We start from the raw sequence: 26,188 nt of genomic DNA on the forward strand, positions 1-26,188 counted from the left end.
CCATGCTGCAGGGAGCATAAACCAGTACAGGTTTCCCTGTGGTGTTTTGACAACATGGGCCTACTTTCTGACTCAGAAATCCCACGTCTATACAGCAGGCCCAGAGACATATGAAAACATGCTCAAAGTCACTAATCATCCGGGAGATGCAAATCAAAACAAGGAGAGACCATCTCACACCTGTCAGAATGGCTATCATCAACAAATCAACAAACGACAAGTGTTGGCGAGGATGTGGAGAAAAAGGAACCTGCCTGCACTGCTGGTGGGAATGCAGACTGGTGCAGCCACTGTGGAGAACAGTATGGAGTTTCCTCAAATAGTTAAAAATGGAACTCCCATTTAACCCAGTAATCCCACTCCTAGGAATATATCCCAAGAAACTAGAAACACAAATCAGCAAGAATATATGCACCCCTATGTTCATAGAAGCACAATTTACAATAGCTAAGATTTGGAAACAGCCCAAATGCCCATCAACAGATGAGTGGATTAGAAAACTATGGTACATCTACACAATGGAATACTACACCGCCATAAAAAAAGAAGGAACTCTTACCATTTGCAACAGCATGGATGGAAGTGGAGAGCATTATGCTAAGCGAAATAAGCCAGTCGGAGAAAGATAAGTATCACATGATCTCACTCATATGTGGGATATAATGATCAACATAAACTGATGAACAAAAACTGATCCAGAGACAAATTGCAGGAGAGGTGGGGGGGATTAGAGATCAACCAAAGGACTTGTATGCATGCATATTAGCATAACCAATGGACACTACACTGGGGCGGTGAGGGCTTGCCCTCGGGGGTGGGAATGGCTGGGGCGGGGAGTCAATGGGGAGGGGGGAAAAGAGACATATGTAAACCTTTAGACAATAAAAAAAAAGAAATCCCATGTCTACATATCTGTGCTAAGAAATAATCATAACTATACCCCAAGGAATATATATGTCGAAAGGAGTTTGTCTCAGCAATGCCTATGAAAGCCACAAACAAATCAATAATCATCAATAGAGGATTGATCTTTGAAAATTATGATATAGTCATGCAATATTGTCCTCTCAATCTATACTTATTTACATGGAAGAGTTACATGAACATGATTATACTGAAAGGCAAGTTGCAAAACAATACTTGTACATGATCTTGTTTTTGTAAAAAAATAAAAGTGTCTAAACATATTTGTAGGAAGCTGTGTGGCAGGTTCCGCTGTTGATTTCCCATCATGACTCTGTTCTCGGCCTTCATAAAAGTATAATATACATTCATTTGTTTGCTTTCTTGTTTATTACTTGTGTCTTTCACCAAGTCCACGCTAACTGAAGGCAGGGACCACATTTGTATCATTTACCACTATTGACCCGAGCCCCGTAGTACAGAATGTGTGCTCCAGAAATACCTGTTGAACGAGTGCTCAACAAACTCACGTCCAGGTGATTTTTCACTTTCTACTTTATGCCTTCATCCACCGATTCCTCTTTTACAAGGAAACCGGTGTGCATTCTTTTTTTATAATTGGGGGGGGGGGACAGTAAAGCTATTTTTAATGCGGTAGAACAAATCCATTAATTCCTCAATCGGGCAATGCAGAGGTAGCGCTGATCAAGCTAAAACTCCCCTAGGTTTGCATCCCCAAGACTTGATCTGCAGTCTGCCTTCCTATTCAGGAATGTTCATGAAAACTCACCCACATGTCTGTATCTCTCTCTCTCTCTCTCTCTCTCTCTCTCTCTCTCTCTCTCTCTCTCTCTCTCAAGCTTTAAAGCATAGTTCTGTCACTTTCACTAAGAAATGTATTCCACTCTTCTTTGCAGAGTAAGAACTGGGCAACCTGTCTCAGGGCGGCTAGAGAACCATCAAATTCATGTCCCCAGGAAGACCCAAGGATCAGAGGCAACAGACAGGGCTACTGACAATTTGTGTGTTTGTTTATTTTGTTTTGGGAATGCCTGCAGGAGGTGTAAGCCATAATGTACAGGGCTACCAAGCCTGCGTTCCAACCTCTTATTCTTCTCAAAGAGATCAGGCTGACCCAGCCCCAGCCCCAGCCTCCCACTGTCAAAAGAACAGCCATTCCATAAATATTTGTTGCAAAAAAAGAGAATGAAGACGTGAAGATGTAAGACAATTTTTTCCACCAGTGGTCTTGCTGTGGCAGTAAAAGCCATAAAAACCACCACTGAAAAATGTAAGATTTGATAAATATTGAGTCCGGGGAAGAAAAAAAAAAGTATTTATAAATTAATTTGTTTTCAATATAAGACCTTGTATGCCAGGTTCCAACACAGTGAATTTTTACAGTGAAGCTATAAACTCTCAAATGGGGATTATGAACGTGGACAATATAATTTATAATACTTGCATCGCTTTCAATTATTCAGGTGCTCAGAGCCCAACAAATTGAATAATGAACAGGGGTAATGAATTGAGCCCTGAGAAGATGATCGCAGGGCACGCCGGGCCGTCAGCACCTCGGAACTCGCACACAGAGGCAGCCCTGCAAGAAACCAACTTGTTTGAAGGGCACATTTTCGCGCTGGAGCCAAAACATTTACGCACGGTAATGCAAGAAGGAATTGCCTTTAAGAAATACCTGTTAAAGGCATAAAGCTGCTCAAATCGTATATTTCAGATGACCAAACAGAGAATTAGAATTATAAATTGGCCTGCTACATTCTTGGAGAGCGCAGGCTCTCTATTTCATTCTTTTGAACAGCGTTGAGAAGTGGGAGGGCAATGTGGTCATATACACTGAGTGGCCAGATTATTATGATCTCTGAACGCAAAATAATATGGCCACTCTGTGTGTGTGTGTATTAGTATATATTAATATATATATTAGTCAATAAATATATATATACATATTAGTCAATATATATATATATTGACTAGAGGCTAATATATATATTGACTAATATATATATATATGTATATATATTAGAGGCCCGGTGCATGAATTCGTGCATGGAGGGGACATGGGCGGTTGGCCGGCCTGCCTGCTGGTCGAACTCCTGGTCGAGGGGACAATTTGCATATTAGCCTTTTATTATATAGGATATACACTGAGTGGCCAGATTATTATGCGTTCAGAGATCATCATAATCTGGCAACTCAGTGTACATTACTAAGCCCCCGCGCTTTCGACGCAGGCTGGGAAAGTGTGTTGCTATTCCACAGATCCCGAAGCACAGAGTTCTGAACGGTATTTCATACGACACCGCTGATCAGAAATTTAAATAATGAGATAGCTTCTGAGCTCTGGGTGAGAAGATGCGTGTTTTTGTGACGGCTGGTGAGGGCTGTGAAGGAAGCATGTCTACTAACCCTTGCACCCACACCTCTGCCTCTGGGATACCAAAGGCCAGCGTAATGGGCCATTCACAAAAATCCTGGAGAGACTGTAATTAAATACGCTTAGCTAGAGTCAATAACAATGAACCATTCCCCTGACCCAACCCCTTCACCGTCTTACACACTCCTCGGTCTTCACGCTCACCCAACTCCTATGTTGACCAAAGCAACTTAAAAATAATCAGCCTTCTAGCCCTAACCGGTTTGGCTCAGTGGATAGAGCGTCGGCCTGCGGACTGAAGGGTCCCAGGTTCGATTCCGGTCAAGGGCATGTACCTTGGTTGCAGGCACATCCCCAGTGAGGGGTGTGTGGGAGGCAGCTGATCAATGTTTCTCTCTCATGGATGTTTCTAACTCTCTATCCCTCTCCCTTCCTCTCTGTAAAAAAATAAGATATATTTAAAAAATAATAATAATCAGACTTCTAGCATATCGCAAGCCAGGCGGCAATACTGTGTAATGGTTAGCGTATTGTCCATGAGGTCAAAAGAACTGGTTTTAAATCTCAGCTTTCGTGTTTTCTAGATACGTCTTAGGCAGTCGTCTGAACCTCCTAAACTTCAGGTTCTTTAACTGAATAATGGGGATGATAACATTTTGTTAAAAAATAGTACCCACCTCATAAGATTACTGGGGGCATTAAATGAGATAATATATGGAAAACATTGAATAGAGTAAGTTGTAAGCTATGTAAGCTCTTTTCTTTTTTAGTCACCTCTAATATGTGGAACACATTCGCGGTAGGTTCCCATTAAGTACTGCTGAATGAATGAGTTCTCAGGAAAAAAACATTGCAAACTATGATAGCCGATGAACTCTGAACTCTTAGAAACCTTGAAAAAAAATGTTTTTGATGAAGGGTGACCTGGAACAACAAAAGGACAATAACTCACAACGTGACCTTGGGCAAGTCCATTAACCTCTCTGGACCTGGGTTCCTCACCGGTGCAGGCCAGGATGCCGTCCAAGGGGCCTCGGGGTCTACCATTCACCGGCCCTGTGTCACTCCCTCCCCACAGCTTCCCTGTGCAGTGTTAGGTCATGCCCGTCGCCCCTTCTAATAGCCATTCCATCTTACTTCGAAAAGCCGGGTCCCCTGGTGTCGGGGGGCGCTGCTCGTTTCTCGTTCACCGTGGAGGACTCAGTGGTGGGGAACAGATGAGGATCGATGCCCTGTTACGGCCACGGCTGGGAAGCAATTTCAACCCTTGTGTGGGGGGTGGGAGGGGGGGCATTGGCTCTCGGGCTGAGAGCATTAATGACCACTGGAAGTACAAGCTTTGTGTGGGGGATGTTTTGGCCAGGATGGCCCTCTCCTCTAGCGAGTATTTGGTCTTAAACGAAACAAACAAAAACATGTGTATCTGTTGATGTGCTAGCATCTGAGGCTTCCTTCCTGATCAGCAAAGGGAAGAAATAGGTCCTGCGAAATGAAGGGAGAAGTAGGACCCTTTGCCCTCCATCCCTAGCTCTTCATTCAAACCGGGATTCGTGGCCAGCATCAGGAGTTGGTTCTGCCCCCAGAACCAACTGGGGGCCCGCAAAGGGCACAGAGATTTCAACAGAACTAAAACTCCCTCCCAAATCACAGAACTGCCTGGCAGGAATGCCTCTACATCAGGGAAGGAAAGAGAGTTGATCTATTTTTAAAAAATATATATTTTACTGATATTTTACAGAGAGGAAGGGAGAGGGAGAGAGAGTTAGGAACATCCATGAGAGAGAAACATCAGCTGCCTCTTGCACACCCCCTACTGGGGATGTGCCCGCAACCAAGGTGCATGCCCTTGACCGAAATCGAACCTGGGACCCTTGAGTCTGCAGGCTGATGCTCTATCCACTGAGCCAAAAATAGAACTCACATTTGACCCAGTAATCCCACTCCTAGGAATATATCCTAAGAAACTAGAAACACCAATCAGAAAGGATATATGCACCCCTATGTTCATAGCAGCACAATTTACAATAGCTAAGATTTGGAAACAGCCTAGGTGCCCGTCAGCAGATGACTGGATCAGAAAACTATGGTACATGTACACAATGGAATACTACGCTGCCATTAAAAAAAGAAGGAATTCTTACCATTTGCAGCAACCTGGATGGAACTGGAGAGCATTATGCTAAGTGAAATAAGCCAGTCAGAGAAAGATAAATACCACATGGTCTCACTCATTTGTGGATAATAAAGAACATTATAAACTGATGAACAAAATGATAGATACCGAGGCAGTAAAGCATCAAACAGACTGTCAAATTACAGCAGGAAGGTTAGGGAGAGGTGGGGGAGATAAGAGATCAACCGAAGGACTTGTATGCATGCATATAAGCATAACCAATGGACGCAAAAACACTGGGGGGTGAGGGCATGTATGGGAGTGGGGTGGGGGGGCAATGGTAAGATATGTACACATATACCTGAATAAAAAAATGGGGGGAAAAAAGAAAGTTGGTTTAGGTAAAGGCAGTATGAATATTCTCCCCAAATAAGGCTTATTAGGTAGGGATACAGCAAAAGAAACAGCCAGAGGCAAGAAAACTAGGGTGACCTTAGACCCTAACCTTGACCGTCTTCTCATAACAGCTCATTTTCTTCGGTCGCATTTTCCCCAACCATTTTAGTTACTTTTCTCTGAAACTTCTTTCATTCTATGTATTCTATATGCACATTAATGGCCTCCAAGTAAGTACATACACCTTCCAATATCCAGCCCCATCTTTAGTCCCCTCCTAAGTTGCCTATGGACTTGGCCATGACATGCTTTGGCCAATAGGACATCGGCAGACATGACCCCAGAGCAGTGGAGTAGAGAAAGCTTGGGCTTTAGAGTCAGCAAGACCCAAGTTCAAGTCAGAGATCTGCAATGTGTTAGCTGAGACAGTGGGAAAGCGACTTGATGCCTGTGGCCCTCTTCTTGAGAGGGAGGTTACGGTGGTAGAATGAGACCCAGGTTTGAACCCTTGCTCTATTATTTACAAGCTCCAGGGAATTGTACACGTTATTTAATTTCTCTGAATTCAGGTTCCTCATCAGTCAATTGGGTATGATACTATTTACCCTAAACATCCTATCTAATAATAGACAAATATGCAAATTGACCATACCTCTGACACACCCACAAGCCATGCCCACAAGTCACACCCACCATCCAATCAGAGCGAGTATGCAAATTAACCCAAACCAAGATGGCTACAGCCACAGAGAGCAAGGTTTCCTAGGTAACAGAGGAAGCCAAGCTTTCTGCCAGCCGTTGCAGGCCTAAGCCTCCACTCAAGCTACAAAGTTTCAATTATAGAAGGTAAACAAATTCAAACAAATGGCGGCAGAATGGAGCTTGAGAGAGCAGGCCAGGGTTGCCGCCGGCAACAGAGGAAGCAAAGCTTTCCACACACCCTGGCCGGGCCCACCCGCTTAAGGCAACAAAGTTTCAATTATAACCCTAACACAAATGGCTGCGGGCCTCGGAGGGAGCCCCAGGCTTGGCTCTGCTCCAGGCTACAAAGTTTCAATTGTAGAAGGAAAATAAATTCCAGATACCAGGGCCTCCCCTTGGGTTGCCAGGGGGCGTGGCCAGCCTGCAAACCACCACAGGCCCCTCGCTCAGGCCGCCCCATGCCCCAAGGGTACCCCACCCTGATCAGGGACACCCTTCAGGGCAAACCAGCTGGCCCCCACCCCTGTACCAGGCCTCTATCCTATCTAATAAAAGAGTACTATGCAGATTGATCATCACTGCAACACACAATATCGCTGCCCCCATGTGGTCAAAGATCCTGCCCCCATGTGGACACAGGATGGCCACCACAAGATGGCCAGCAGGAGAGGGCAGTTGGGAGGCACCTGGCCTGTAAGGGAGGGCAGTTGAGAGGGACCAAGCCTGCAAGGGAGGGCAGTTGGAGGTGTTCAACCCTGCAGGAGAGGGTAGTTAGGGGTGACCAGGCCGGCAGAGGAGGGAAGTTGGGGGCAAACAGGCTGGCAGCAGAGTGGTTAGGGGGTGATCAGGCTGGCAGGCAGAAGCGGTGAGGGGCAATCAGGAAGGCAGGCAGGCAAGCAGTTGAGAGCCAGCAGTCCTGGATTGTGAGAGGGATGTCCGACTGCCCGTTTAGGCCCGATCCCAGGGATCGGGCCTAAACGGGCAGTCGGACATCCCTTGAGGGGTCCCAGATTGGAGAGGGTACAGGCTGGGCTGAGGGACAACCCCCTTCCGTGCACGAATTTCGTGCATCGGGCCTCTAGTTTTAATATAATTCAATTAGCACCTCCCAAGCAGTAGGCACTCAAGAAATTGCAGTATTTGTTGAAAGGTTAATTCATATTACTTTTTGTTCTATTTTTTTAACAAAATGTTGCATGGCCAGTGTGGCTCAATGGTTGAGCATCGACCCATGAACCAGGTCACAGTTCGATTCCCCAGTCAGGGCACATGCCCGGGTTGCGGGCTCAATCCCCAGTAGGGCACGTGCAGGAGCCAGCTGATCAATCATCATCGTCATTGATGTTTCTCTCTCTCTCTCTCTCTCTCTCTCTCTCTCTCTCTCTCTCTCTCTTTGTCTCTCTCCCCCTCTCCCTCTCCCTGCCTCTCTCTGAAAGCAATAAAAACATACTTAAAAATAAATAAATAGAGCAAAATGTTCACAAATATATCAACTCAATGTTGATAAACGTCAATTAAAATTTCAAAATGGCTAATTACAGTATTCATTGTATTTGTGTATTTAGCTTGATTCAACATCTCTCTCATAAACATGTTTCATTGTATAAAAATGAGAACATGTAAAAAACACACACACACACAAAATTTCCCATTTCCTACCAACTTCAATTAATAATAATTAATACTTCGGTGTCTAGATACTCAGATATTTTTCTGAAAGTCTGGGACCATGCTGTAGATATTGTTTTGTAATTTCCCTTTTTTTTTTTCACTTAAGAACATACTTCGAACATCATTTTGTGTCTACAAATATATTCCCCAGATTGCTCTACTGATGGCCGTAGTATGGATGTATTGTAAGTTATTTAATCAGTCCCAATGTTCACATTAAAAAGTAGCTGCAATTTTGTTTCCAGAGCAACAAATATAACAAATATATATACAAATCAAACCAGTCACCAGGCTCTAATAGAAGAAAGACTTTTTATTACATTTAATAAACATCTCCAATTTATAGATGTCACACTGAAAACTAAAAATATGGACTTGGTCATTAAATATGCATTTGGCTTGTGTCTTACAAGTAACCAAGCCCCTGCTGGGAATGTTTGTTGACTGGAGAAGTAGATTAATACGATCGCACTGATGAGACTACTGTTGCTCTGGGAAACAAATCAACCTCGCTTTGTCCCAGAGAGGCACTGTGAGGAAATCAAGTTCATGTTTCTCTTCCTATAGACTTGGAGGAAAACATGTTTTCCAAAGCTGATTTATAGCTTGCCGACAAGTGGAGCTGGAGATAGTAAGCCGAAAGTGAGAGAAGCAACTTGATCCAAGCCAAGAGGAGGTTGGAGAAAGGCCTGCTTGGGCTTCTGGTCGACCCCTGCCCTCAGAAAGAAGCCCATGACCTACTGAGTCAGCTGATCATGAGCATCTGTGTGTTTGCTTTTTATAATAAACCTCTTCTTCAAACCTCACAAAATCACGGGGGCTCCCTGACAATTCTCCAGAGAGATAACCAGAAATAAGAGGCCAATACAATTCAACCAAAGACTCCATCAAAAAACTACTAAATCTAATAAAGGAATTCAGCAATGTATAACATACAACAACACCCAGAAATCAATGGCATTTTTATACACCAATAATGAATTCTCAGAATGAGAAACTAAAAAAGTAATCCCATTTACCATTGCAACAAAACAAATCAACCCTAAGATACTTAGGAATATGCCCTGACCGGTTTGGCTCAGTGGATAGAGCGTCGGCCTGCGGACTCAAGGGTCCGAGGTTCGATTCTGGTCAAGGGCATGTACCTTGGTTGCGGGCACATCCCCAGTAGGGGGTGTGCAGGAGGCAGCTAATCATTGTTTCTCTCTCATCGATGTTTCTAACTCTCTATCCCTCTCCTTTCCTCTCTGTAAAAAATCAATAAAATATATATTTTTTAAAAAGATACTTAGGAATAAACTTAACAAAGGAGGTAAAAGACTCGTACTTGGAAAACCACAGGGTATTGAAAAAAGAGACAGAAGATATAAACAAGTAGAAGAATATACCGTGTTCATGGATTGGTAGAATTAACATCATTAAAATGTCCATATACCCAAAGCAATCTAGAGATTCAATGCAATCCCTATTAAAATACCAACAACATATTTCACAGATCTAGAACAAATACTCCAAAAATTTATATGGAACCAAAAAGACCCAGAATAGCTGCAGCAATCTTGAGAAAGAAGAACAAAGTTGGAGGGACCTGGAGAGTATTATCCTGAGTGAAATAAGCCAGTCAGAGAAAGACAAGTATCACATGATCTCACTCATATGAACAAAATAAACTAATGGACAAAACAGATCCAGAGACAGAAGCCTGGACCAAACTGTGGAATCTCAGAGGGAAGGCAGGGGAGGGTGGGTCAGAGGGAAGGCAGGGGAGGGTGGGTGGGTGGGAAGAGATCAAACAAAGACCTTGCATGCGTACGTGTACTAGTATAACCCATGGACTCAGACAATAGGGTGAAGGCCTGGGGCGGGGGACAGGGGTGGGTTAGAAGGGGCCAATGGGGAGTGGGGGGCGGAGACACATGTAATACTTTCAGCAATAAAGATTAAAAAACAAAAATAAATGGAAGGAATTGGCAGTTTCTCCTCCAGTGAAACATAGAACTATTCTAACGACCCGTGATGCTTTTTCTCAATAGTAATGAAAACATATGCTCAAAAAAGGATGTTCATCGCTTTACTAATAATAGTAAACAACCAGAAACAACCTAAATCTCCATTAACAGGTGAATGGATAAACAATTTCGATGAACGTGCACAATGGGACTTCGCACAGCAATAACCAGAAATGAACTACTGGTAAGCACAGAAGTATGCCCAAAGAGGCACTGTGAGGAAATCAGTGATTACATCTACATGATCCTATCTAATAAAAGAGTAATATGCAAATTGACCATCACTCCAACACACAAGATGGATGCCCCCATGTGGTCAAAGATGGCTGCCCCCATGTGGACACAAGACGGCCGCCACAAGATGGCCAGCAGGGGAGGGCAGTTGGGAGGGACCAGGCCTGCAAAGGAGGGCAGTTGTGGGCGACCGGGCCTGCAGGGAAGGGCAGTTGGGGGGGACCAGGCCTGCAGGGGAGGGCAGTTAGGGGTGACCAGGCCTGCAGGGGAGGGCAGTTAGGGGCAATCAGGCTGGCAGGGGAGCAGTTAGGCATCAATCAGGCTGGCAAGGGAGTGGTTAGGGGGTGATCAGGCTGGCAGGCAGAAGCGGTTAGAGGCAATCAGGAAGGCAGGCAGGCAAGCAGTTGGGAGCCAGCAGTTCTGGATTGTGAGAGGGATCTCCGACTGCCCGTTTAGGCCCGAATTTCATGCACCAGGCCTCTAGTGTTCTATAAAAGAAGTAAAATTCTGTGATGGTGACAGGATTCAAAATAGTCAGGCAGTGGTGGGAAGCCGAGGGAAAGAGGCAAGAGGCAGAGTTAGGGGTGATGGAATTGCTCCCTAACTTGATTGAGGTGGTGGTTATATGAGCATATACTTGTGTCAAATCTCATTGAACTGGGCACTTCACCCTGCGCATATCCTAAAAGTAAAAGAAACTCAAGGTTGAATGAAAACTTCAAAAGCATAAAGAGGAAATGGTCACTTGTATTCAGACTGCAGTTACTCCATGTTCTTGTGAGCTAGCCTTCTGCCTCTTCCAACTATTTTACAGATATTTTAGCGCCCTCCTCCCCCCCAACTCATGCTCAAGACGAACAGTGAATGGTCTCTTGCTGATCGTTTTCACTGAACGGCTAATATTAACTGGAAATACGGATGGCGAATTGCAGTCCACTCACACTTTTCCGTCATTTCCATAGAGTTTTATAACTTTTTTTTTTTTTTGCAGGTAGTCAACGGTGACGAATGACTTTTCAAAGGGTAAACAATCCCTAAATAAGATTCAGCGCATTAAACAGACTTCGGAGTCTCTTTACTAATCCTGAACTTGATCATTGCTGGGGATTTGGAATCAATGGGCTTTTCTGGTTATTGTCCAATGACATTTAACAGCGAGACTTAAAAACACAGAGGAAAGCATTATAAGTTTTATCCGAAATGATTATGGCCATCATTTGAATAAAATACAGACTTTGCAAGCTGTAAAGCATATCATTACAACATGCCGGCCTCAGTAAGGTTTGGTTCGCAAACTACAGAGCTCTAACCAAGTCATTAAATCTATGTGAAAGGGCCTCATTTGAGAAGCAATAAAATTTTTAATCATTTTATTATTAAAAGAGTGTTTAATATGTAGCTAATTAAATGCCAAAGGCAGGTTATCTGAGTTTAACCTTCAAAAAGAAAATGATGTATCAAAGTCTGCCCCGGGCATCCTGGGATAGAAATGTCATCCTCATAATCATTGCGTGACAACTAGCTGGTGGCCTTTTCTGGAGCTATAGTTAAATTACCTGATTAAATTAATAGCCATTTAGCTGTTTTAGGAACTGCACAGACCTACACTAAATGAAAATGAGGTCCATTACATTTTCTGAGTGGGCTAGATAGACCCTAAAATAAAACGCGTATGCCATTGCCCACATTGCTTAGATCCAGCAATTAAAAGCTCTTTCTAAAAAGCGACACATTCCCCCTAATGCACAGATAACTGGAGTTACACTAATGACCAGAGGTAAGGTGTGGGGTTTTGTTTTGTTTTGTTTGTTTGGTGCTTATTTTTTCCTATTCTAGGATAAATTTTCTGTGCGTTTATTTCAAAATAAAAGAGTGAAACCTTGAAAAAAAATCACCTAGATATGTAGTAAGGTCACACTGTGTGTGATTACTGTATTTCTTTAAGGCAATGAACGGCGGTTATATGTAAGGAAGACACTAAATTAGAAGGAGTACAACATCATTGTAAGTGGGAAGTCACCCATACACCATTGAAACATTCTAGAAAACAGCTTTCCACCCATTCCATCTCAACTATTTGGAAAGAATACAAAAATAATCCACTCATCCTTTCCTTACTAAGTTCATTCTTTCATATGCAATCCAATCATCAAATAATTAACTATATCAAAAAACACAAAACAGTATATTTAGTAACTATTCCTCCCATATTCCTCCAGTCTCAAATGAATATGTTGGATGTATAAGTTTTAAGGACAGAAGAAGGTTTGGTCACTGCTATGTCCCAAGTACCTAGAATAGTGTGGAACACACAGTAGGTATTCAATAAATACTCATTGGATTGTAGGCAAGCCTGAAATTTTTTTTTCTCAGTTTTCATTCATATCATTTAAAAGTCACACTGAAATGTCGAGATCCTTTCTATTGGCAGCACGTTATAAAATTAAATATTTGGCAAGGAATGTTTAGGCCAGTGCTATTTCAGATGCTCCAATGTTTCTCTCTCTCCCTCCCTCCCACCTATCCTCCCTCCACCTTGCCTCCCTCCCACCCTTCCACTCTCTCTGAAAATCAATGGAAAAAATATCTGTGGGTGAGGATTTTATTTTTTTTTTATTTTTTATTTACGGTATGTTTTTAATTGTTTAAAGTATTACATATAGTAGTACATATATCTCCTTTTTTTTTTCCCCATTGACCTTCCCCCAGCCTCCCCTACCCCCTGTCTCATGCCCTCATCCTACTCCCCCAGTGTCTTGTGGCCATTGGTTGTGCTTATAGGCATGCATACAAGTCCTTTGGTTGATCTCTTCCCCCCCCCCATCCCCAACACTCCCCAGCCTTCCCGCTATAATTTGACAGTCTGTTCGGTGCTTTACTTCCTCTGTATCTATCTTATGGTTCATCAGGTTATAATGTTCTTTATTTTCCATCAATGAGTGAGATCATGTGGTATTTTTCTTTCATTGCCTGGCTTGTTTCACTTAACATAATGCTCGTGGGTGAGGATTTTTGAAAATGAGCATGAACGTATGTGTTCTTTCGGTGATTTTTCTCCCAGGCAGCTCCCTTCGTACTCAAAGTTGGCTGCCGTCTGAATGGGAACGGGAGACTCCGTGGCCTTTTCCACCCCCATGTTACGCAGCGTCAGTTTCCCACCACTCGGAATTTAGGGCCTCCTTGGGGCAGCCTGACAGGTACACAGAGGGTCGGTGGAGGGCGGTTGGAAGACGGTAAGAGGTTCTATGTAAGCCGCCATATAATTTACAACCCTCACGCCCAGAAAAGCATGGCAAGCAGATAAGGTCGAGTGCCCTGTCACAGGGGTGCTAGCCAGGCCTTAAAGCTACAGGGTCTCATTTCTTTATCCCAGGACCTGCATTCCCCTATAGGACCACAGCCAATGTCTACGACAAGAGCAGGGAAAACACCCAATCCGACGGCTTGGCTTCCCCCAAACCAGGAGGCCAAGTGCAAATGTCAGAACTGGCATTGCCTGGTGGCCAACCTTTTTCCGGAGACCCGACCCCCGTGACAGGTGACAATGCCCAGAACTTGGGATCGGACTCTGATTCTGGGACTTCGTACCTGTTACCACAAAGCCACAGAGCTGTTAGCTGCATGAGACTCTGGGTTCAAACTCCAGCTCTGCCATTGTGAGCTGGATGACCTGAACAGCTACATCCCTGCAGCTTCCTTAACCATGGAATGGTCAGAAGAATAGAGTCAAACGCTTGGGATTATTAAGAGAAATGAAAAACAAAACAAAACCGAATCCATGTAAAATGCATAGTACAGGGGGTGGCCTAGGTGAGCACACACTAAATAACAGCTTGGAAAGTTGATTAGCTTAGTATTTACGATTATGATAGATACCTCATCAGTGTATGCCAGGCTAATTTCTTTAGGTCAACCTATATATACACTGAGTGGCCAGATTATGATGATCGCTGAACGCATAATAATCTGGCCACTCAGTGTATATCCTATATAATAAAAGGCTAATATGCAAATTGTCCCCTCGACCAGAAGTTTGACCAGCAGGCGGCCGGCCAACTGCCCATGTCCCCTCCCCCTGGCCAGGCTGGCTGGACCCCACCCATGCACGAATTCATGCACGAATTCATGCACCAGGCCTCTAACATACATATACATATACATATACATATACATATACATATACATATACATAGAGAGAGAGAGAGAGAGAGAGGCCATATTATTATACGAGATCATAATAATCTGGCCACTCAGTGTATTTTGGCCATTCGTCTTTAATATATTTTTATTAAAATATCTATTTTATTGATTTCAGAGAGTAAGGGAATGGGAGAGAAAGATAGAAACATCAATGATGAGAGAGAATCACTGATTGCCTGCCTCCTGCACGCCCCCTACTGGGGATTGAGCTGGCAACCCGGGCATGTGCCCTTGACTGGAATTGAACCTGGGACCCTTCAGTCAGTCCACAAGCCGATGCTCTATCCACTGAGCCAAACCGGCTAGGGCTAATATGTTTTTATTGATTTCAGAGAGGAAGGGAGTGGGAGAGAGAGAAAAAACATTGATGATGAGAGAGAATCATTGATCGGCTGCCTCCTGCACACCCTCCACTGGGGATTGAGCCCTGACCAGGAATCAAACCATGACCTCCTGGTTCATACATAGGTTGACGCTCAGCCACTGAGCCATGCCGGCCAGGCGGCCACTAAAGAGACTCTCCCTAATTTCTATAGGTTAAGCTGATCAACCTGGCCTATCACAACAGTTAAAAACTCACCATACGGTCATAATTATCCGAATAACAGGAAATAGTTGCAAATGTGTCCCGGACAGGAAAGCTTAACAAGGCGTTTTTTCCTGGGCACCACCCAGTCTGTGTTCATTTCCTTTTTTAAAATTTGATGAAATGACTGGGGTGACAGTGGTTAATAAGATTATGTAAGTTTCAAGTACACAACTCTATAGTACATCGTCTTCGATAACAAGTTCTTTGCCTTGCCCTCGACACGGCTCACCTCAGAACAGTGTACAACAGCAATGAAGATACAACTAAAGGAAAATAATGCAAACTCCAAACCACTTCAAACACCAGGCCACTTGCAGCCGTTCACACATAGTAATACCTCGTAGAAATGCCACCCATAGATTCTGAGAACTGAACCCCTCACTCAGGCCAGCCTCTGCAGCAATGATTCCTTCCGTGCGGGGACCAGGAAATAAAGGAGGCATCAGTCCGCATTCACCCTCTATTCCTTAGGTTTTCAAAGATAATGACCCACGGGGATGTGTTTGATCTACAGCGAAAGCAATATTCTGTTCCTGTTCGGGAGATGACATAAGGATTGCTGTATTGGGGGCGGGGGGTGCATATGTTTCGCTCATTTCCCCTCTCATCAGCCGGAAACGTGACTATGGCAGCAGCAAACCTCCCATCTGGTGTCTAAACACCAAACACTTGGGGCATTTTTGAGTGATAATTCAAGAGGATTAAATTACACTCGTGTGACAGCTCAACCTCACAAATGAGGAGCCTTTTAGTAAACTGTTGACAGGACTGTCCGGGAGGTTTCTTTCATTTACCAACATGTAACGACACGGGGAAAGCATCCGTCAACTAGATGAAGACGGATCCGCCGGTCTCGGGGTGTTTTACATTAACACCTGACAACCCGAAAGGGTTTTCCGTCACCGCGTGATTTAGCCCGAGGCGGGTACAGAATAACTGGAACCTGTGTCTGACTGACTTCCCCAAGCCACGAAAGGAATTCTCTACAAGAGGCTGAGCGGGGAGCATGTCAGAGACGTTTCTCTTCCTTCCAGGTAACAGGAAGCGTGTTCCTTGCAAATTGCCTGATGGTTGCAATAAAATGGACAGGATGTTTCAAATCTTTTCAGGTGGCTGCACCAACACTTTCATTTTTCAAGTTGAGTTTGTCCTCATAGATGAAAAAAAAATCTGTCGGTATATATTTCTAGCCAGGTGTTGACTGGGAATAATGTAAGGCTATCCTTGCCCAACAAAATAATTTATTCCAAGCCCCAAAAGGAAAAAAATATAGAGAACATGAAAGAGCAGTAAAAGGAGAGATAAGGAAATCTGCTTATTAAGGCACAAATGCTTATTGAAAAGCATTCCTAGCTGAGATGATCCTAGCCCATAAGAAGAGGGCAATGCAATCATTTGCATCCTTTGAAAAATATTCTGAATATCTGGCTCAGTAACTCCCGGATGAACATGGTAACCAGTAGGGGGCGCTAGAGATTCTGAAATAGATACTTGGGTTCCAAGTCACAAGATCTGCCTGTTTCAAGAGTTATTCTTTATATGTAACTAGAGGCCTGGTGCATGAAATTCGTGTTCCCTCAGCCCAGCCTGCACCCTCTCCAATCTGGGACCCCTTGAGGGATGTCCGACTTCCCTCTCACAAGCCAGGACTGCTGGCTCCCAACTGCTTGCCTGCCTGCCTGCCTGATTGCCCCGAACTGCTTCTGCCTGCCAGCCTGATCACCCCCTAACCACTCCCCTGCCAGCCCGATTGCCCCTAACTGTCCTCCCCTGCAGGCCTGGTCACCCCCAACTGCCCTCCCCTGCTGACCCGGTCACCCCTAACTTCCCTCCCTTGCCAGCCTGGTCACCCCTAACTGCCCTCCCCTGCCGGCCCGATTGCCCTAACTGCCCTCCCCTGCCAGCCTGGTTGACCCTAACTGTCCTCCCCTGCAGGCCTGGTCACCCCCAACTGCCCTCCCCTGCAGGTCTGGTCACCCCCAACTGCCCTCCCTGCAGGTCTGGACACCCCAAACTGCCCTCCCCTGTGGGCCTGGTCACCCCCAACTGCCCTCCCCTGTGGGCCTGGTTCCCCCCCCCCCAACTTCCCTCCCCTGCAGGCCTGGTTGCTCCCAACTGCCCTCCCCTGCAGGCCTGGTTGCCCCTAACTGCCCTCCCCTGTTGGCCCTATCACCCCTAACTGCTCTCCCCTGCAGGCCTGGTCGCCCCAAACTGCCCTCCCCTGCAGGCCTGGGTCCCCCAAAACTGCCCTCCCTGCAGGCCTGGGTTGCCCCCAACTGTCCTCTCCTGCAGACCTGGTCCCCCCAACTGCCGTCCCCTGCAGGCCTGGGTCCCCCCCCCCCCAACTGCCCTTCCTTGCAGGCCTGGGTTGCACCCAACTGCCCTCCTCTGCCGGCCCAGTCACCCCTAACTGCCCTCCCCTGCCGGCCATCTTGTGTGTTGGAGTGATGGTCAATTTGCATATTACCTCTTTATTATATAGGATCATTCCCAAAAATTTTAACTTATAGATATCTTCTCCAGGTAAGATGTGCCACAAAAGAGAGGTGGGAGCCAGAATGGAAATACTATCTTATCACATCTGTTGGCCAGAAACTACCTTGAACAAGGGAGCATTTTAGAAGAATTAGGAGAACACGAGACACAAGCCAGAAGTGACAACTTTAACTGCTGAGTATCAAACTTCCTGTCGGTTTAGTTCATCCAGACTCTCCGCTAACCCATAAACCACATCTACTCGGCTCTGAACGCGGAATAAGCTTTATCGAGCTTCTCAGAAGCCAGCTGCCTCCCTCATTTCATTTCGATGTGGCTACTGTTCTAGCGATTTCGCTGGAGGCCCCTGGGAGACAGGCTAGGAAGAGAAAGAAACAGCTTGAACTGAGTTTCTGCGGAGCCAGCTCAAGGCATGTTACCTGAGTGGTGACAAAGGTGAGAAAACCATTGAGCCACATTGTCAACACAGACGTCCATCAAGTTTCAGGTCGATTCTGGGAAAAGAACGTTGTCCCAATAGAAAGGTCTAGGAGGTCTCATAGCACGAAGTGGCTGCCTAACAATGGGAAGGAGTCGTTAATTTTTGGGTTTGGGGGGAGTTGAATAGATTCAGGGGAAGCCAGTAAGAAGGCTAAGTCAGTAAGGTTCTCTCAAGACAAAAGAGACAAGGAGAGTGAGAGATTGAGAGAGAGAAGCACAAGAAAGTCAAAACCAAGGGCATTTCAGGAATAAAGGAAAGAGTCTTAGACCATCACCTGCATGGATTGAGATCTGGGCCAGGTTCACTTTATTTTATTTATTTCTTTTTATTTTTTAATCCTCACCCAAGGATATTTCCCCACGGATTTTTAGAGAGGATGGAAGAGAGAGGGAAAGACAGAAACATCGACGTGAGAGAGAGACACATAGATTGGTTGCCTCCTGCACGCGCCTGACCAGGGCCCAAGCCGGGGAGGAGCCTGCAACCTCGGTACGTGCCCTTGACCGGAATCGAACCCGGTACCAATCAGTCCCCAGGCCGACACTCTATCCATTGAGCAAAACCGGCTAGGGCCCAGGGTCACTTTAGAGGTCTAAGAGGCAGGGGCCCCAGCTGACTTCAGGGTGTCCTACGAGTTCCCCAAATAGGTAGTCAGCCGTGGAAGGTCAATGCGCCCGGATGTTAGCCGAGCTTACAGAATGCACCTGCAGTGAACTGGGCATCCACACTCACTAGGAATGTTTTCAGGTGAAGTGCCAATTGCCCTCCTTGGTACCTGACCCTTCCAAACCATAATGACGATTGTCACTGTGTCCTAAGCCGGGATTATAAGCAACACTGGTTCACGCCCTCCCCTCAGGAAGGCTCCCAAGTCGTCGGGACCGCGTACATTTGATTGTGACAAATGACAAGTTTACCTGCTAAACAGCGCACTGTAGTAGGTATTTGGTCCTATCCCCAAAGCAAAACGCACCACGCCTCTCACCTCAAGAAAATAAAACCGACAGCTTCTATCTCTTTCTGGTCAGAAATGAAATCGGTTCCATTTTAATCTCCAAAGCAGCAAATCACATCTCAGCTTTAAAACAATGAACTGCAGAGAGCCTCCTCGAAGTCACTGAGCATTGATAAATTAGTCATGTATTATTAAATTATTCATCTCTTCCTTTTCCCCCCGCACTGTAATGATATACTATACACAGCACTGATAATTTACTTAGGCTGAGTCCATTCATTTAATTATGCTGCTAAACTTGGTAGGCCACTTGGTCATCAGGAGAGTCTCCAGGCAAGCTAATCACAAATATATAGAACATGTCCCTTATTGTCCCCAGCGGCTAAGTGCTAAAATGCTATTTAGTGCTCAGAAGGTTAATGTCCTGCTTATGTAAATTGTCCAATTTAACATTCAGCAGCAGTATCATAAATTCTGGCTCCAGAATTTCATTAAACGTATGTTCAAACTAGTTGACCTTAAAGGTTAACAAGCACAAGTTGAACAGGACAATTATTTAACTCACTTCTTATCAAGAGACTGGCGCGGACTAGCCGTTTAATAGCTCCGCACACTGCACATTAGAATTCTTCTAAGGCCCCCGGTAAAACGGCGGGTCATGAATTTTCATAAGGATGTCAGATCATAACTATTTATCTGAACTTGTTTTTCTTTCTTATAAACTTCAACTTTGATCTTAACATTCAATTAGGAGCGAGTCCACGGAGAAGGACGAGGTGACTCAAGGAGCCGGTGTTCCGTTGTGTTGGCTTTCGTTCGCGTCCGCACCGTGGAGGATTGAAAACATCGCATCTGCATTTTCATTAATGGGAATTAATGCAAACGAGTCGGACACTCACGAGGAAGTGCGCGCAGCTCAAGTGAGGCAGCCGGCCCAACACCGAGTTACAACATTGCTGACTGTTTTTGGACATTGGCCCAAACATTTGATTCTTTTCTTAAAAGACCCCCCAATGCTTCGTCACCTGGTGGAAAAAATGCATTCTCTTTTGCGTTTCTATTAGGATGGGGTTTAAAGTGATAGAAAAGACAGATCATTCAAAGCACCCTTTTTCTCACCAGGCTTGTTTTCTCTCCTGGCTCACTGGGCAAAGCTTGGGGAATGATGCCCACACCCCTGCTGCCTACGGCTGGGGTGATGCTCAGAGACAAGTCCCTGGGCTGACATGTCCACACACTCCTCGCTGGGGAAGGACCCGCTAGGGCTTCGAGGATACATTAACTTGGTACCCACACACCAGCAGCCTCAACAGCTGACAGCCACTGTGCCCCAGGAAAGTCACGGGACAGGTTCTTTGAAGGGTCTGCCGCCGACTGCAGGCTATCTAGGAGACAAAGCAGCAGCAAGAGCAACGGGATTCTATTAACCAATCATGAGCTGGATTTCTGTTCGATGCTGAAATGGAGCGAAATATCTCAAAATAGCCTACAGGTACATTTATTGAGCGCGTAATAAGTTTTTTTTTGAAATGTGGTAATGTTCGTTAAAAGTAATGAATGCAATAATAGAAAAGAGAAAGAGGTGATAGATAGATAGATAGATAGATAGATAGATAGATAGACATGCATACATAATAGATAATAGCTAGATAGAGACATAATAGATAGGTAGATAATAGGTAGATAGCTAGATAAAAGATAGGTAGAAAGATAGATACATAGATATGTAGATAATAGATACATAGATATTAGATAGGTAGGTAATCCTACCTAATAAAATAGTAATATGCAAATTGACTGCACCTTCACTACGCCCAAGCCATGCCCACCAGCCAAAGCCACGCCCATCAGCCAATCAGGGTGAGTATGTAAATTATCCAATAAAGACGGCAGTTAATTTGCATATGCTGAGGGAGGGAGGAGTGAAGACAATTTAGAAGGAAGAGGGAGGAAAAGCGGAAAGCAAGGTGGCTGCCAGAGGGAAAGCCCGGGCGGGGCCAGGCAGAGCCGAGCGGAGTGGGGCGGGACGGGCGGCAATGGCCGCTTGCAGGATTCTTCCTGCAAATGGGCTACTAGTAGATACATAATGGATAGATATTAAGTACTTCCTATCCTCGGCCCAATTCCTCATTCTGCTCTCATTCCCCTACAACAGTGGTCGGCAAACTGCGGCTCACGAGCCACATGCGGCTCTTTGGCCCCTTGAGTGTGGCTCTTCCACAAAATACCACTTGTGGGCGCGCACGTACAGTGCGAATGAAACTTCGTGGCCCACGCGCAGAAGTCGGTTTTCGGCTCTCAAAAGAAATTTCAATCGCTGTCCTGTTGATATTTGGATCTGTTGACTAATGAGTTTGCCGACCACTGCCCTACAACAAGCATGTGAAACTCGTGGCCCACGGGCCACATGTGGCCCACAACAAATATTTCTGCGACCCAGCCAATATAACAGTATATAAGAAACGTTTTAATAAAAATGTTGTAACTTAATTTTTACAATATCCTGTTATACATAATTATTAATAACAATCTACAACATTGGCTAATGACTTTACTATAATCGTGTTGCATTCATTTCCCTTACGTGCCTTACGCGCAGGCGCACCATTTCTCTCCAATAATACCAGCAATGAATATTTTAGCAGCCAATGGCCACTGCATTAGTCTTATACTGACTTATTTGGTGTGCGCAACAGGAAATAATTCACTTTCAGAGAACAAGAAAAATAGGTTTATTTGCATTACGCTTATTAATTTGTGCAGTTATTCAGTGTCTGGTAAGTTAATGTTCAAGAAAAAAATATTAATTTTTATTAAAGTGTTCTATTATTTTATGTTCACGATGACTCATATATTTCAGCCCTTTGTATTCCGCATGTCTCTATCGAAATAAACCTACATGTCTATAAAAATGGAAGCTTTTGGGGTTTTTTTGCGGCCCACATACACTTACACCTTGTTTATTTGGCCCGCGTCAGCCTTTGAGTTTGACATGCTTGCCCTCGAGGTTACTGGATTGTTGGGAATTGTGTAAGAAACAACATGAGGAAGAAGTATTTCCCAGCCTGAAAGAACGTGACAGTGTTTTATACCCTCTTGTGCTGCTCTTCATCCAAACCCATCTTTGGAATACTGGCCTCGAATCCTGCCTGAAAGGGGGCATAAATAAAGGGAAATGGCTAATGGACTAAAAACACTTATGATCAGGTTTTCATAACTAACATTATTGATGGCCTGGCTCACATGTGCGCTTGCACACTGGGCAATATCCATTTCCAAAGTAAGATTTAGAGCCCTATTTGCAATAAAAAGGCCAGCGCATGCAAATAAAGCACCGGGAAGGGAGGCCTGGCGACATTCCTGGGGAGAGGGAGGTAGGAGCTACTGGGGAAGCAGAGCTGACCATGGAGGGAAGGTGGGGGGCGCGGGGGCAAGGTGGGGGGGCGGGACAGTACAGGAGCAGATTTCAGACGTGGCTGGCGTTTCATTGTGTCCCAGCGTGGTCTTAGGGGCCAGAGGGCTGTGAACTTGGAAAGGGCGATTCCCTTCGACTTCATGCCATTCGTACTTGCACTTGGCCATGGAAATAGATCTGTATGTCCGCCCATTAAAACTACAACAAGATCTCCACGCAGGAAACGCAACATTAGCATGAAGGAGGCAAGATGGGGATATTTTCATGGGATCTGGGGCTTCCCCTGTCAATGTTAACATGGTTTTCCTGGTTTTAGTTTTGCTTCTTAAGATCTCTATTTTAGCGAAGACAGTTGAAAGCATAGCTTTCCAATGCCTAGAAATTTTATTTTGGGCTAAAAATTTCATACACATAATTCTCTCTTTAGTAACAGCTGCAGTCACCATGCAAAGATGTTAACGAAGCCAAAAGCATTTTATCTACTTCTTGCTATTTAGATGGAGTTTCGGGAACATAATTTTCTTCCATTTTAGTTCCTGTTATTCCAATGTCAGCAGAAAAAAAAAATTTCTCTTTCAAATCTGGGCCTTTATTATTTTATAAAAAACTAAGTTCTGATTACATAGTACACTATCAACTACGGCTTTATTAGATCACATCCATGAGAAGGTGCATGTGACTTGTGGGGCTGATACACTTTCTCATGTTTATGGGTTCAACGACAGTAGGGTGCCCTCCTTTAATTATATTAAAACTATGCCCTAGCTGGTTTGGCCCAGTGGATAGAGCGTCGGCCTGCGGACTGAAGGGTCCCAGGTTCGATTCCGGTCAAGGGCATGTACCTTGGTTGCAGGCACATCCCCAGTAGGGGGTGTGCAGGAGGCAGCTGATCGATGTTTCTCTCTCATCGATGTTTCTAACTCTCTATCCCTCTCCCTTCCTATCTGTAAAAAATCAATAAAATATATTTTTTTTAAAAACTATGGAAACACTGGAATCCGGTAACTGTCCCCCTTGGAACTGGGCATTTATAGCAGAGATTGTCACCCCTGTCCCGCCTAATGGTTTCTTGGGGAACACGCTCGCTGGGATCGAGAACCACTGGGCCACCAGGCCATTACAGGCCCTTGCAGGCCGCGCTGGGAACAATTAGTCCGTGGGATCTGACTTGTATTTGGAAAAAATCATTCTATCCGCTCAGTATATGCAGAGACAGACTGGGAGGGGGCGGGGCTTTGCAAAAAGTTATCCACTGGAGGGATAATGAAGGTTTGGACCAATAAAGAGGCCTCCAGATGGAGAGATGCTGATAGATGCGAGAGGCATTGAGAGTCTTGCTCTGTGCCTTTTTTATGACCCTTTTCACTGTGTCTGCCCCTGCTCAAGGCCTGATTTCTGTAGGCTGCGTTCTTTTTTTTTTTTTTTAATATATATTTTATTGATTTTTTACAGAGAGGAAGGGAGAGGGATAGAGAGTTAGAAACATCGATGAGAGAGAAACATCAATCAGCTGCCTCCTGCACATCTCCTACTGGGGATGTGCCCGCAACCAAGGTACATGCCCTTGACCAGAATCGAACCTGGGACCCTTCAGTCTGCAGGCCAACGCTCTATCCACTGAGCCACACCAGCCAGGGCCGTAGGCTGCATTCTTGCTCATATTCAACAAACCTGCTTTGCGTGTTACTTATTGCTTATCCCTGTAATTTCTTTTGTTTTAAATATATTTTTATTGATTTCAGAGAGGAAGGGAGATGGAGAGAGAGAGAGAACCATCAATGACGAGAGAGAATCATGGATCGGCTGCCTCCTGCACGCCCCACACTGGGGATCCAGCTTGCAACCCCGGCATGTGCCCTGACCGGGAATCGAACCGTGACCTCCCGGTTCATGGGCCAACACTCAACCACTGAGCCACACCAGCTGGGCTCTCTTTGTAATTTCTAACTCAGCACTTTTTATTACTAAGGTTGACCTTGGCACTGTCCGTGACCCGAAGGATGCTGCTTGCGTTTCCTCTGGAGGTGACAATCAGGGCACACCAACCCCTCCCAAGGCTCCCCCACCCCCGTTTTTCCTGGGGGGGCAGGATGACTGGAGGCCTGTCACCTTCCCCTGATTCACTTCACAAGGAAAACCGAGGGAGGAATCCTAAATTTAGAGGGAAAATCTCATCATGACATCACCACAGCCGAGCAGCTGACCTCAATAGTGGAGCCCAAGACGCTGGAAAACCGAAATTTTAATAGGTTGAGTTCAACCATCACAGTGGGAAGGAAGTGGGTCCCCTGGATACAATTTGGGGTACACTTGCGACTAACAGAAATGAGAATCTGAAGGTCGAGAAGGATCAAGTAGCCCGCTTTTCTATGTTCTTGATCATTCAGAAAGCCTGGGCGAACCTTGTCATTACGGACGAATACCACCTGGGAGACAACTAACTCCCCTTTCGAGGCGAGTTTTAATGGAAAGGTTTTATGCAGGTGAAGTTTGCCTCCTTGTTGCATGGAGACCCGTCTCACTAACGCAGGCTCTGAGACCACTAATCCACCAGGAATCTGTTCAAATCAAATAAAGCCTATTCGGCCCTAGCCCCGGGGTCGGCAAACTGCGGCTCGCGAGCCACATGCGGCTCTTTGGCACATTGAGTGTGGCTCTTCCACAAAATACCACGGCCTGTGCAAGTCTATTTTGAAGAAGTGGCGTTAGAAGAAGTTTAAGTTTTAAAAATTTGGCTCTCAAAAGAAATTTCAATCATTGTACTGTTGATATTTGGCTCTGTTGACTAATGAGTTTGCCAACCACTGCCCTAGCCAGTTTGGCTCAATGGATAGAGCTTCGGCCTGCAGACTGAATGGTCCCAGGTTCGATTCCGGTCAAGGGCATGTACCTTGGTTGCAGGCACATCCCCAGTAGGGGGCGTGCAGGAGGCAGCTGATGGATGTTTCTCATCAATGTTTCTACCTCTCTATCCCTCTCCCTTCCTCTCTGTAAAAAATCAATAAAAGATATTTAAAAAGAAGACATTAAATAAAGCCTATTCGTCTTGCCAGTATTCACCTGCTCCGGTTGTTTAACACCAACCAGATGATGTTATCTGCCCCGCCCTTGTTTACAGGGATGCTTCTAAAGCAGGCGTCCTCAAACTACGGCCCGCGGGCCACATGCTGGTGTTTTTGCCGTTTTGTTTTTTTACTTCAAAATAAGGTATGTGCAGTGTGCATAGGAATTTGTTCATAGTTTTTTTTAAACTATAGTCCGGCCCTCCAACGGTCTGAGGGACAGTGAACTGGCCCCCTGTTTAAAAAGTTTGAGGACCCTGCTCTAAAGAGTCAGTCAAACATTATTGCCTCAGTCTGGTTAGGAATAATGAGGCCACTGCCTAGGTCAGTGGTCGGCAAACTGCGGCTCTCGAGCCACATGTGGCTCTTTGGGCCCTTGAGTGTGGCTCTTCCACAAAATACCACGTGCGGGCGCTCACGAACAGTGCGATTGAAACTTCGTGGCCCATGTGCAGAAGTTGTTTTTCGGCCTGGGTGAGTCTATTTTGCAGAAGTGGCGTTAGAACACTCAAGGGGCCAAAGAGCAGCGCAGTTTGCCTAGGTCTTCATCCTACCACGAGCAAGAAG

The 26,188-nt window shown here is 45.2% G+C and overlaps 1 long non-coding RNA gene across 3 annotated transcripts in view; it reads right to left on the reverse strand.

Moving 5' to 3' along the window:
- Positions 1 to 26,188, reverse strand: part of LOC307094531 — a 503,912-nt gene that overhangs the window by 46,035 nt on the left and 431,689 nt on the right. The window lies entirely within an intron of this gene.

Source organism: Cnephaeus nilssonii, assembly GCF_951640355.1.
Source record: "Cnephaeus nilssonii genome assembly, chromosome: 23".
Lineage (NCBI taxonomy): Eukaryota > Metazoa > Chordata > Mammalia > Chiroptera > Vespertilionidae > Cnephaeus > Cnephaeus nilssonii.